General features: G+C 42.1%; 1 protein-coding gene across 1 annotated transcript in view; it reads right to left on the reverse strand.

Annotated features, from left to right (window-relative positions):
* The window catches only part of ADARB1 (adenosine deaminase RNA specific B1), a 60,079-nt gene that overhangs the window by 40,149 nt on the left and 6,091 nt on the right, over positions 1 to 13,839 (reverse strand). The window contains exon 2 of the mRNA XM_041487687.1: positions 1,462 to 1,498. The gene's annotated coding sequence lies outside the window, so the exon portion shown is untranslated. The remainder of the gene's footprint in view (positions 1 to 1,461; positions 1,499 to 13,839) is intronic.

Raw genomic sequence — 13,839 nt, forward strand, 5'->3', positions numbered from 1 at the left:
TCTAAAATCTGGCTATCGTCTAAAGAAACATATTCAGTGCACGTGAGAGAGAAACTTGGTGACCCGCTGCAGGTGTAACATTAATAACAGTTTTAGGAAATCAAAAAATATCATAAAACCAAATCATAGACCAGTGGTTTGAGTCAGAAGGGAACTTAAAAGTTCACCTCTTTCCAGCTCCTGCCATGGGCAGGGACACCTTCCACTATCCCAGCTTGCTCCAAGCCCCGTTCAACCTGCTCTTGAACAATTCTACTGATGGGGCAGCCACAGCTTCTCTGGGCCTCACCATCCTCACAGAGAACTTCTAATCTAAATCTATCCTCTTCTAGTTTAAAACCATTTCCTCCTCTTTTACCACTATCTGTCCACATGAAAAGTCACCCTCCCTCTTTTTTACAAGCCCCCTTTAGGTACTGGAAGGTCACAATGAGGTCTCCCAGAGTCTTCTCTTCTCCAGGCTGAACAGCCCTGTAATAACCAATCTGTAATACATATTTAGTTAAATACTCTATATCCTTATATATATTATCATGTCCACATGATTAGACAAAAGCAGGTTGAAAACCAAGTGCAAGGAAGTAAATGCTGCACACAGAACAAAACTGGCATTCAGTGTTAATGTGTGTGCTGGAAGCAGTAAATCCCACAACATCTTGTATTTCACAGATCTGACACACACTGAGGCATCAAGGAGAAAATGGGCTGCCTTCTCTCCAAAGAAAAAGCAGCTCTCAGGTGCAATTTGGGACCTACCCATCTCCAATACTCCCATTTCACCTACATCCCTGAACCAAAAATGCAGAGACACTAAACAACTCTAGCATATTCCACCCAAACCCCAAAGATAAACTAACCCAGGCAAGATCAGAAGCAACACAGCAAGACTGATGAACAACTTCAGCATCTCCTCAATTCTCCCCTCTGCCACCTAGCCCAGTGGAACAAAGCCTATTATTCCATGGATTTATGACTTGTGATGGATGGAGTTTTGTGATGAAGGATTTGTGAGCCCAGCTTAGTGACCCTGCAGCTGTGGCATCTCTAGTCCCTTCCCATCAGGTTCCCTGGCAGCAGGAGGCTCAAGGCCATGCTGCAGCCCATATTTTACACAGATATAAAGTATGTTTATATACATCCCATATCATGTGATAAATTTTTAAATAGATATCCCATGAACATCTCCACGCACCAAAACATCCTTGAAACTCTCATTTACTTATAGATTTGGCCCCCATTATCAGCTTACTTTACATACTCTTTGAAGAAATATTCATACACTGTATTTGTTAAGGGACTTAATAGTCCAAACATAAATAGAAGTTAGAGATAAAACAAGAAAGTACTAAATAGTTGTCAAGTACATTAAGATGAAGTTTCTCCTCTTCCAAGTTATGAGCCAAATGCATCAATCAGGAAACAGAGAATCCTCCTCCATGTTTGCAAATATAGTGTGCTTACCTTTTTAACTATTGGAGACACATGCTGATTCTGCAACCTGCAAGAAGAGGAAATGCAGTCAATTCCTTGGTTCTTTCACAATTTGTGCATTACAAACAGCAACTCCTGACCTTAAAAAGGGACACATTTCTGATTCTCTAAAAATAAATAGTCCATATGACAGGTACACAGTCCCAGAGCCAAGTCTTTTGTAACCCTAGCAAAGACCATTCTGGACATTCCTGGCTAGAAAAAGAAAAAAAGAAAAAGAAAAAAAAAAAAGAAAAAGAAAAAACCTTAAAAAAATCAGAAAAACAGAAAGAACATCTCTAAGGTACAAGCAGTTACGTAGTAGAACCCAATCTGCAACCTCTGTACCTTCCAGGAGAGAGGGTTCAGCAAAAAAGCGGTAAATAATGGTTTAAAAACAAAATAAATATCTGTGCTACCACAGCCAACTTATTCTGAAAGCAAATCCAAACTTCTTATCTTGTTAGATTTTTTTTAAGTTAGATCTTCGGTTTTTATTTTTATTGAGTGATTTTAATCCATATAAAAGGCCCCTCATATAACAACCCCCTTTCCAAACACCATTTTCTTGATCCCACTGAGATCAGACTGGACTCCCCTGCAAAAGCGGAAAATCCCTCAACTACCAGCAGTGGGGTGGAAACAACTGGCAGATGAAGGGTAAAACACACACACACCCCCATTCCTAAGGTCTCTTAACATCCAAACCTTTTTGTCATTCTGATTCTAAGGAGGATACAGGATAATAACAGGGATGGTGTGAACAATTTTATTTCCACAAATAAGGACAGCTGTTGGACCAGGAAGAGACAGCTTTTATTTAAAAACCTCCTAGTTCTAAAAAAATACTGATGGGGCCTTAGCAGTGTGCAGATAAGACTATTCTACAACAGTTCCAAAATCACAATCACACAGCCCACGAGAGGGTGCTGGTACCCTGCAGAAACCTGCACTGAATTCAAGTTACACCGAGCACAGCTACACAACACAACCCCGTGGCTGCACATCTCTCAAACTAGTTTGGTCAAAAAGGGACCTGACATAATATTTAAAGTCCATAAACTAGCATATTGCATTGATTTGATTCCAGCTTTTAAGACATTTCAATTTCAACACTTCACAGTGGCATTTTCCAATAAAAATAAAAAAGATCAATGTAAATACTGCATTGGTCTTAGCATAAAGCAGGAAAAATGCCCAGAATACTGACCCAACCTAATGTTCACATATCCACAATAAAAGCTTCCAAACTCTTGGAATATGAGCTATAAATTAAGTGTGATGTGAAAATCCCATATTTGTGGCAACAACCACCAAAAATGTGCTTTAAAAACAAGATTTTGATAATTCTCTTCCTATGTGAGCATTACTTAAAGTTACAATTAATCCTGAGAAAACACACTGCTAACACTTTTAACTAAGTTTTTATATTAGTATATCCTTGAGTTAATTTAGGTTTCACATTATCTTCCTTATATGCAACATTACTCCAGTTGATAATTCTTTAACAAACAAAAAACAATCCATGAAAATTGAGACTTTAGTTTACCACTGAGTACCAAAAGTCCTTAGATACTGACAAGTGCAGTGAAATTTACAGAGAAAGAACCAGTCAGGGTTAAAAACTAGGAAAAAAAGCTTATCTTAATAATTCTTTTTGTTATAACGTGAGCAATAAAGACAAGTGGAGGAAAACTGAAGAAAGGGAAATACCACTGTTATAAAAGTCAGGAACAAAGTTCTGATCTTCACCATGTCCTACCTGGCTCTGTCCAGCGGCAAATGGCTATTTTGGGGTTATTCAAGTCATGACATGCCTCCCCAACACCTTCTGCAGGGAGAGCCTGCCAGAAAGAGCTCCTCTCAGAGCTCAGCACTTTGCCACAGCATCTCCATATTGTTACCTTGCAAAATAATTCAATAAACCAATTATTTGTCCCTTACTAGTGAGTTAGTTTGCCCTAAAAAGTTCAGAAACATGTCCATCATTTCTCCCAGGGCAGCAAAGGATGCAAAATCATATGAAGAACACAACATGCTGGCAAGTTAGGAATATTTTCAAACACTACCTTTTTAAAGATCAGCTGAAAATATTTCAAGGCAATGAAAATCAAAACAGACATCTGAGGTACCACGCCAAGACATAAACCTGCAAAAACCACCCAAACACAAGGCAACCACCTGGAGGCACTCATCACTCAGCACCAGCCCTGTGGTCAGGATTAAAAAAAAAAACAAAAAAACATGACTTCCAATCTTTCTGTATTTACTTCCTATTTATTTTACTTCTCACATGTTGAAAAAGAAAAGTAATCTGTTGAGGCATCTCAACTGCTGATGCATGACAAAAACCATAAGTATGTTAAATCCAGTGTTGAACAGTTTGGGTTGGAAGGGCCATGCCACGGGCAGGAACACTTTCCACTAGCCCAGGATACTTCAAGCTATGTCCACCCTGGCCTTGGACACTTCCAGGGATGGGGCAGCCACAGCTTCTCTGGGAAACCTGTGCCAGGACCTCACCACCCTCATAGAGAAGAATTTCCTCCTAACACCTACTCTAAATCTCTCTTCTCTTAGTTTAAAACCATTCCCCCTTTCCCTATCACTATCTGCCTGTGTAAAAGTCACTCAGGGAATGTGAGAAGGAGCTGCCTTCAAGCAAGACTTTGCTCCTGATCCCAGAAAACAATAGTGTGAGGCTCCAGTAAAAGACATGAGGTTAAGAAGTGTTTGGACAGTGCTCTCAGGAACATGGTGGGATTCGTGGGGTGTCCTGTGCAGGGCCAGGAGTCAGACTCCATGATCCTTGTGGGTCCCTTCCAAGGCAGGATATTCTGTGATTGTCACATGTTTTTGCATACACCAAGGCATGAGTCTCTGCCATAAACTATGAAGGCAGTTCAACAGCACAACTACAGAACTGGGCTTTCCTCTGAAAACATTTTCCATCTAAATATGAAGAAACAATGTGACATCAGTTTATCAGTCTGAATTAAAGAAATAATAACCCAAATGCAACCCACACTCCCCTACAGCCCCTTTGAACTGCTCATTTAAAATTCTGAAGTAAATTAACAAAGACCAGCAACTGAGCACCACAATGAAAAAAACAAAGTTTAGGAAAAAGGGACATATCTGTTACAACTGGAAAAATAAGTACAGTTTATACACAATACAAGCTGTCATATGCTTCTCCTTTCCTTGATATAAAACGACCTCTTTTGGAACTTACAAACAGGTACACAAGACACTGAAACAAAGTTCACTGACACTTCAAAAGCTATGAAAATTCAGCAGCTATTAAGCAACAGGAATCCACGGATAAAATAAAAAAAGAGAATGCTACTCCATCAAGTATTATCCAAGCTTTTACTGCAGCGAACAAACAAAAGTATGTTCATCGTTTATGGTAAAACACACAAAAGATCCAAAAATGTTAAGGAAGAAACAGTAAAGTATTTTTCAAACATTCTCTCACCAAAAATAGTTTCATATATTTGCATATAACTCTTTGCAAGAAACTCTTCACTTCTAACTTTTAATTTTGCCATCTCCTATGTTTGACAAATCATATTCACTGGTGTACTGGTACATTTGGCATCCTAAAGCCTCAATACAAAATTTTGATATTGAACCAACATTATTTCAAAATCAAAGGTTTTAATGCCACTCCTCTTTTCACATGATCATCCCATGGATAAGAGCAGTTACCTTAGAAGAGAATGTGATTGAAGCCAAAGGAATCATTAACATGAGCAAAATTACCATAAATGTCTTCAGGGGAGCTTAGGCTTTAATCTTGTTGATGTTTTCACTATAGCTAGTGTTTAAATATTTACATTACTCATTTAGCTGCTCTAAACATTAGTCAAACTTTAACAGTCCAACAGTGCAACCTCCAGACTAAGCAGCAGCTTTTAAAAGGCAACAGAATTTAAGAAGTCAGTTGTAATTTCTCTGTTTGGTATTAGTAGTTTTTAGACAACAGCTAAAAAAGAAAATTAAGCTATTTTTTACTACAGACAAATTGTGGACAAGAATTTAGGCTACAGGAGCAGCAGAGACAGGACAACCCACTCATCCCACCACACTGACCAGTTCTGACACTGGAAGATGCCCCACTTTGGAGCAGATGTTGCTGCACCAACTTGATAAAACTGCTGAAAGCTCTTCTCAATGCTACAGTGCCCAAGCAGGTTTTCAGCTTAACACAGTCAAACAAAAAATACCTGTAAAACTTCCTTCAAGCTTGTTCTACACATGTACAGCACCTACTAGAAGAATGCAAATCATTCTTCCTTTGAACAGCAGCAATATTTTCCAGCTTTCACAACAAGGCAGACTTGATTATTTTCAGTCTCACTCCCACCCTAGGGCAAAGATTAGATGCATGTGAACACTTTGTAGTTAGCATTAGTCTTCAGAAAAATGCCTCAGAAATCAATGTTTAATAAAAGATGCCAAATAATTATCACTCAGTTTAACAGTGTTCAAACCCACGAGATTATGTTGTGCATTGAGGATGTGTGAGTATCTTCTCTGGCTGGTACCTGGGAAGTCACTCTTCACAGTCCTTAAATAAAATTTATTGCTTCAGGAGTGTCAGAACAAGGCACTTGATTCCTAGACCTCTGCTTTTAAAACAGGTTGGGATGGCTGTGCCACTGCCTCCAGCCTCCTAGTGTAAGAAGAGATTGCTGACAAAGCTGGGAGACAGACTGGGAATTAGCAGTGGTGGGATGAAGTGTGCATATTAAACCAGGCTTAAAGTGATACACCCTTCACTGGGAGCCCCCAGACCATGCCTACAGCCTCAAGAACCAATGTGATTTATTCCTGGACTTAAAAGCAGGACACCAAGAGAGGCCAAGTGTTACCTCTTAGCATCTGACAGAATACAAGTGACGTGACAGAGATTTAAACCACCCCCCCGCTGAAAAGATCCAAGAGGCAAAGACAGATCCACACACAAATCACTGCAGGAAAAAACATCTTATGCAGCCCAGACAACAAATTTCTTCAGTTTTGTTGACCAGAGGCAACTTGACTGCAGTATTGCCCCAAGATGAAGATAAAACAGTAGAAGAGGGTGCTGCAACTTCAGTAAAAAGAGTTCACCAAGGTAAAATGTACAAGCTGGAAACAAGGCTTAACACAGTCACTGATTGTGCCCATTTTATACAGTCTCAGAACGGTTTGGGTTGGAAGGGATCTTAAAGACCACCTTGTTCCAACCCCTGCCACCAGCAGGGGACATCTTCCAGGACAGGGACACCTTCCACTATCCCAGGTTGCTCCAGGCCTTGTCAACCCTGCCCTTGGACACTTGTGGATGGGGCAGCCACAGCTCCTCTGGGTGACCTGTGTCAGGGCCTCACCACCCTCAGAGGCAAGAATTTCTTCCCAATATCCCATCCCTCTCCAGCTCTCCTGGAGCCCTTTTATGCATTGGAAGGGCCTCTAAGGTCCCCCTAGAGTCTTTTCTTCTCCAGGTGAACACCCCAGCTATCCCAGCCTGTCTCCAGAGCAGAGGGACTCCAGCCCTTGGAGCACCTCCAAGGTCTCCTCTGGACCAACTCTAACTGGCTCATGTCTTTCTTGTCCTAAGGACCCCAAACCTGGACTCAGTACTCCAGGTGGAGACCCAAGTGGACAGAGGAGGAATTTTGGGCTTATCCTTTTACTCCTATTCTCCAGCAGCCTGAAGCACACCAACAGCCTCCCCCATGTTAGATACAGCACAAACTGCATCTGCTGTGCACAAAATGCTAGAAAGCACAAACTACACGGGGGGGAAAAAAATCATGGATTGCACAAGTGCACCCATCAACAGCCTTTTTACCAGGCTTAAAATTATTTTTAAATATATGTTATGCAAGTAACATGGAAGAGTTTAGAGCTCTTTATTCCTTTAGCTTTAACTTGCACCTTACAAGAACTCCATGCACAGGGAAGTTAAAAGACTGAAAGAAACCTGCATCATGCTGTTTTCCCAACAAAGGATTGGGTTAGCTGGAAAACATGTTTCCAAGTCAGTTGTTTTCTTGCTGCTTCTCTATGGATACTAATTTTGTCCTCTGGGCAGAGCTGGAGACTGCAGAGGAGTGATGCAGGGACGGAACCAGACCACAGCAAGGACTCTGGGCACATGGTGGCTCTCACCCCACCACATCGGACAAGGAAAAGACACCAAGTGTCCCAGCGCAGCAGGAGGTCAACAAAACAGTGGCAGCATCTTAAACTGAGTTTCCTTCTCCACAAAGGCCCACTCTGAGGCTGTCCCAGAGAGGGAACATGGCAGCAGCAAACTAAACTAGAAGCACCCCACATTTGTGACTCAAGTCTCACTGACAGTCTGCATCTCCATAGTGGTGACTTCCACGATCTGTCCCATCCCAGCAAGGTTTTAGGAAGAACAAGCTCCTGGACTTCTAAGAATAGGAAAGTGTTTCATTTCACTTTTACAGTCACATTTCTGCTTTTCTCCTACTAAAATATGAGCAGATTTGAAGAACTTCAAGCTAACTTTTTATGCATCTTGACTTCCCACCAGTCTTCTGAGATCCTGGAAGCCTTCCTCAGGATCTGCCCTGCAACTGGCTGTCAGGGATCTCTCTAACAAAAGACTGACATAATCTGCCCCTTCCTGAGCAGTTCCTTGAGTTATTCAACATCAAGTTACTGTATGTTAAAGAAACAAAAAAATAAAAGCCAAAAAACCCAAAACAAAACAAAAAAAATCCCCACCACCAACCATACTTCTGGTGTAAAATCTGAGTGCCATCACCGCTCGGGTGTGTGGGCAGAGTGTTTGCCATCACAAAATATCAGACATTTTCCAGCCACGTTGTGCAGAAATGGGATTTACCACCTTCATATTCAAGAAACTGTAATACATCCCAGAGTTGGACAAGACAAGCCAGGAAAACACCCAGAAGATTCTGGATAGGGCAGGAGGAAATCGAGAGAGAGGGAAGATGCTGACATGACCAGGCACAGGTCAGAACCTGTGGTCTACGTTACTCAACATGGAATCATAGAATCACTAAAGCTGGAAAATACCTCTAAGATAATTTAGTCCAGCTCTTAAAACAGAACCTCCATTATTCACAACTGAATCATGTTCCCAGGTGCCACATCTACACACCTTCTGAACACTTCCAGGGATGGAGACTCCACCACTGCCCTGGGGAGCCTGTGCCAGTACCTGGCCACCCTTCCAGTGAAGAAATTTTTCCTACTAGTCAATTTGAACATGCTCTGGCACAACTTGAGGCTATTTCCTCTGGTCCTGTCACTTGCTGTCTGAGAGAAGAGATCTATCCCTACCTGGCTACAACCTACTGTGAGGGAGCTGCAGGGAGCAATAAGGTCCCCCTTGAACAAAAAGCACATCAGAGGGCAACTGAACCAAAACTTGTGGGTGTATCAAGACAGTGACTCAAAACTACATCAGACAGTTTTGATGTGTTCCCCCCAAGGGCTGAGATGTTGGGAGGTAACTCATACATAAATTTTCATTAGCTTTTTTGAGTTCAGATAAAAATTGATACATAACAAATAATGTTAGGTTATCTGAAAAGCTGATTATTAAAAGTTGTTCCTGATAGCCAAAGAAAACAAGACAAATGGGAGTTAAAATACTTTCACCTAAGTTATTTCCACAAAGTAGCCCCAAAGAATCTCCCAGCAAGACAAACCTGAAACTATTTAAAGGGCAAAAATTAAAAAGTAGTTAAAGTTCCATATCATAGAATCCAAGACTGGTTTTGGTTGGAAGGGACCTTAAAGCTCATCTCATTCCAAATCAAACACCTTTAACTATCCCAGGGTGCTCCAAGCTCGGTCCAAACTGGCCTTGAACACATCCAGGGATGGGGCAGCCACAGCTTCAACCTGTGCATACATGACCCTGCCCAACTTTGCCACCTCTTGCAAATCAGCATCACATCACAAAGCAGAAGGCAAACAGAGAAGGACTACAGGGTGATACATGGCACAGGGAGTTTAAGAGAACAGTACCCTAAAGTACTGCTCAGTCAAGAAGAACAAATCAGAGTCTGACTGTACAAATACAGGAGAAAAGGGAAACAATTATCAGTTCTGGAAGGGAGCACTGTACAGAATCAAAAGCAAGAAACAGTCTATGCTTTTCAGGCAGAATTGATACATGCTGCAAATGTTGGCGGAGCAAGTACACTGGATTAGCCAAGCACATCCATCCTTCTACAGCCCTCCAGAAAGCACATCTGGGAGGCCCCAGGAGAAGGGCAGAGCTGCCAGCCTCTCACATGTGCCACAGGAAGGCAGCAGCCAGGCAGTGCCCACCACCAAGCAGCCAGGAGCTGCACAGGAAGGACAACAAATCCAAGAGACACCAGCCTTCACCTGGGACATGGGTGAAGGACTGAAGAAATCACTTGCCTGTGATTTTGCTGGACACCAGAGAGTTTTGTCTTCCCTCAGTTCTATTTCCACTCCAGACAAAAATGGAGCCACCCAAGATGCCTGCTGCCATCCCCCCCATCTCACAGGGCACACACATACCACCACCACATCCTTCCTCTGTCTCTGCTGCTCCCAACACCTACAGCAGCACAGGCACAAGGTCCAAGGATGACACCACCAGAGGTCCCCAAGATTTTGAAACAGAAGCAGATTACCAAGGAGACCAGCACTGCTTCTGCACAGCCTGTGATGCACCTGCTCCAGGTAAGAGGATGGAAAATCCCCATTTCCCTGGCACACCAACCCAGGGGAGCAAATAACTCAAGACATAACATTTCCTTCAGATTCAGGACAACAAAACCACAGAGAGAAAGAGCCATTTAATGCCATCAAGAATACTTAAGAGATCTCAGCCACAGAAGCAAAGAGTCTATCAGTTCACATGCCAAAAAAACTCCATGTTGGGTGGAATCTGGATTATGAACCTACTTTAGTGACCTTTTACTGCAGTTATTTTTAGACTGAAGTTTTTATTCTGGACAAAGTACTGAAGATAAAATATTATACATATGCATGTATTTTAATATATGCACATACTGCATGTATTTTTTGTGAAGTAAAGAAGCAGCTGCTGATTCAGAAATACAGATAGTTGGCTGTTCTCTCAAGGATAACCTATGCACTGTGAACATGCACTTTACAAGAAACCAAGTCTTAGCTCTGGGAGGTGAAATCCTCCAATAAGAACATCAGCAGCCTCCTAAGACAGATCCAAAAGTCATTTATTTAAAACTACCCCACTGCACACATATTAAAGTAGCACTCACTAGAAATGCTGCCAGAACAACTGCTGGAGCAAGAGGTTTTTGTATGCACTTCAAGTACCACTAAAATACCCATTAATACAATTTTTGTATTTTTACAATTTATGTCCAATTTGGACTACAGCAACATACCAAACCTAGGCAAGAAAACACCAGAAGACAGCAAGGAAGGTCTGTGACCCAGGGAGATGTAAAAATACCCAAGCAAAGCCATAAATAATACTGAGGAGCTCTGCTACACTGAAAGCCACCAGAAGAACTCCTTTCCCTACTTTCTACCACAGCATTCTAAAAGCTATGACCTTGAAAATATTGGCTATTTCTCTTTAGCTTTAAAAGCAGCCTGCTTCAGCTAAGCTGTCCTACAGATCAGGTGATACTCTGGCAAGAAGAGCAACAGTCAATAGCCCTATTCCTCAACAGAGCTTTTATTATAATAATCAAATGTACTTCTAGTTCCTTCCACACTCACTGAAAGCCATCAAGAGCAGTTACTTAGAAAATGTTCTCACAGCTATTGGGGAACCTCGCTTAAATCTGGAAAGCAAACTTTAAAAGAAAGCAAATCTATTGAACAAAAGACTGAAGAAAGAACATAATGAAAGGAGAACAAACCACAGCTCTTCTTGGGGTTGTCCTGTGCAGGGCCAGGAGCTGGACTCAACAATCTTTGTGGGTCTCTTCCAACTCTGGCTATTCTATGAACCCTGAACTTGAAAAAGGCTGAAAGCCATCAAGGGCATCACAGATGCTGAGAGAAGCTGTGGGTGTTTATAGCCAGGCTGGGCAACTGGCCCCCAAAGAGTCATGGCCCACCTTCAGCTGAGCTGAGGAAGCCAAAGGAGATGGAAAATAAGCAGTGGGGTGGGAATATTATCCAGTAACACTGGGTATTATCTGGGCTGCAAAAAAAAGCCAGCTAGCCATCGTGATCTGAAACACAGTGATGAGAGGAAAAAAAGTACAGAGTTATAGGAACACTAGCGATATTTACTGAAGTTGCTTATCTATATCTATCACACATACTAATACTAAAAAATCTATGAAATATAATTTATATAGCGTCTTATGTAAGCGGGATGTGGCAGGACCAGGAGGGCAGAACGAGCCTCCCTCCTCCCTCCCGGCAGCAGCAAGCATCCGCAGCCCGGCGGCCCCGGCCCCGCTCGGTACCACGGAGAGCTCCCTCCCTTCTTCCGAAAATGGAAAACCAAAGGTTTGCCACCAAACAATCGTTTTCCCTTCCAAGCAGGGGAAAAAAAAAAAAAAAAAACCAAAACCATCTCACAGACTTTATCTGAGGAATTTGTACGCAGAAAAAGTTCTCTTGACAGCACAGAAGTTACGTGCATGAAGAATGATGCTGCTGTCCAAATATATGAATAAATTACCATCTTGGCAATAAACACAAGCCAAAGCTCAAAAGAAGTATTTCATTTCCAGGCAAGTTCATTCATAGATCTTACTAATAGTGAACCTGATTCCTTTAGGAACTCAGGAGCAGCAGAAGGAAAAGCATATAAGAAGATTAGGTTAATACTATATTTAAACATATGTAAGGACAGTGAATGAAATAGTGATTATTCACTCATTTAATTCAAGAAAAACAACCACTTACTAAGAATAGCTTTCAGGGGATAAAAGAAGATAAACTAGGCTGCACCAGGAAAAAAAAAACCAAAAACAACAGAGCTACAGTAGTCCTTACTATCCCTCGTTATCCATATTTGTCAGCACTTAGGTCTGGGGAAATCAACTTGGACATAAAAGCATCAAACAGGTACAAACTACCCAAAGGTTTCCAGACTAATGCACCCTTTCCCCCAGTTGGGAAGCTTTCCCTACTCATTATCATCCCCATGGAAAACAGCAGAGTTGCATTTAACATAACAGATTTTTGCAAGAGTTTCAAAGACACGAGAAACAACAGATTTTGCAGATTTGATGGGAGGACCTGACAGTCCTCATGAAATAGAGGGGGGGAGCTACTGGGCTTGAACTCCCACCAATTCCAACATGTACGGTAGATTATGGAGTGAAGACAGGATTTTCTCCATTTTCACAAATGGTTTTTCTGGGAGACTGCACCCCTTTGGCAGCGCTTTGCCAAAAGCACAGGCACACGCTCCCGAGCAGACCTTGCTGCTTTGGCTTGCACCAGCTGTGCTTTTCTGTCTCGTGTTCTTGAGAGCCGCTAATTCAGTGAAGGGTCCCGATTTAGCTTCTTATTAATCAAACTCTGAACAGCCATTAGCAACAGAAGCACAATCCAATCACAAACTTAGAGGCAGTGGACATGCCCCTAGAGCTCATGTCTGCATTCACCCTCCTCCAAAGGGAACCTGTGCAAGCTGCCCCACCTCAGGCACAGAGGTGGAGACATGCAGGATTGTCACAGAATCATGGAATCATCAAGTCTGGAAAAGACCTCAATAACCATTGAGCCTAACCAGGTCCACCACTAAGCTATGTCCCTGTGTGCCACATCTACATGTTTTTGTATACTCAGAAGCATGTTCCCAACTCCAATTAAAACACTGGCATACACACCCAAGCCACAACTGCCAGGATCACTGCTTTGAGTTAAGCATTAATTTTCAGCTCCTCTTTGTTATCAAAACACAGTATCACATGACATCAAACTGCAGAACACCACTTGGCACTGGTGAGCAGAGGGAGACAAAAAGCATCTGTAAAAATATCACTACAAGAAGGTCTGTATAATATACAGTAAATCCCAGGAAAGCCTCTTTGGTGCCAGCACTGGAAGGATGGTTCTGCTGGCTGTAAAAGTGCTTCCAAACCAAGAGAGGGGCTGCAGCCCTAGAGAAGACATCAAAGCCACCATGGCTGAGAAAATACAAGCATGGTGCCACACAGCTGCTCTGAAAAGCTTACAGGTAAAAAAAATCAGGAATATGCTCTAGTCCAGCTGGAAAAGATGACTGGTTTAACAGAGAATAATGATTCTGCAGTTGCCTGTGGCTCCACACCTGTGAACACCCGGACTGTGCACACTCCACAGGCAACAGGTCCAAGGGGCTGCAAACCCAGTATCCAAAATATGCTGCTCAATCAGCTCACAAGTTTTAGC

Source organism: Pyrgilauda ruficollis, unplaced genomic scaffold, assembly GCF_017590135.1.
Source record: "Pyrgilauda ruficollis isolate IOZ18807 unplaced genomic scaffold, ASM1759013v1 scaffold83, whole genome shotgun sequence".
Taxonomy (NCBI): Eukaryota; Metazoa; Chordata; class Aves; order Passeriformes; family Passeridae; genus Pyrgilauda; species Pyrgilauda ruficollis.